Source organism: Morone saxatilis, unplaced genomic scaffold (genome assembly GCF_004916995.1).
Source record: "Morone saxatilis isolate NCDOM2014 unplaced genomic scaffold, NCSU_SB_2.0 Contig4, whole genome shotgun sequence".
NCBI lineage: Eukaryota > Metazoa > Chordata > Actinopteri > Moronidae > Morone > Morone saxatilis.
Window position 1 is genome coordinate 18,231,702 of NW_023339984.1, and position 931 is coordinate 18,232,632.

Consider the following 931-nt stretch of genomic DNA (forward strand, 5'->3'; position numbering starts at 1 on the left):
AGACCTGGACTGCCAGACAGCCATGTCAGACCATCACTTGACAAAGTAAGACTGAAATCTTCCTGACGGATGTCTTCATGTCTTAGATGATTACTTCCTGTAACTCTCCATTCTCATGAGAATGTTAGTGATAGCTTTATAGATTAAAAAAAGAGATTTGAACAATTCTAGGCAGGCGGATAAATCTCCGGGGCCCCCAGGGCAAAAGTGAGCTGTGGGCCCCTCTTGCCCCATTTAGCAAAAATAACCTACAGAATAACGACATTATACTCTCATTATAAGCCTGAATGATGCTAATTAATCTGATAACGAACATCGGTCGATTTCTTCTAAACATAGAACACACAAACTTGTTTTTTAAAGGATTTTGAAGAATTGAAGAAAAAATGTACTGAAAATTTATGATTCCCCCCTGTTATTACATCAATTGTTTTCTAACTAGTACATCTGAAAGCCTAATGTTAGCGAAACAATTAGCTAACTACAGATAATTACTTAATACTTTATAGAAACAGCAAAACATTCAAGTAGCAGGGCCAGAAACATCTCGTGAAGGACACCACCCAGCCCGGCTTCCATCCTCTTTAACCTGTTGCCCTAAGGCAGGCGCTTCAGGGTCCATACGGGGCCAGAACAAACAGACTCAGGGATAGCTTCTTCCCCAAAGCTGTCACCTACTAAATGTATTTATTGTATTGTTTATTGTATTGTATTATGTATAGTTTTTATATCGTGCTAAATATGTGTGCACTTTTACGGATGCTCCTCTCTAAAATCCGTCATTGTACTGTGTACAATGCACAATAAGGCTTTCAATTCCAATTCAATTCAAGTTTCATACATATATACACAAATAAAATACATATACTGTTGATATTAGTCACATCTTAGCAAAGTAACTGTTTATGTAGTTTTTCAATATTCTAACTTA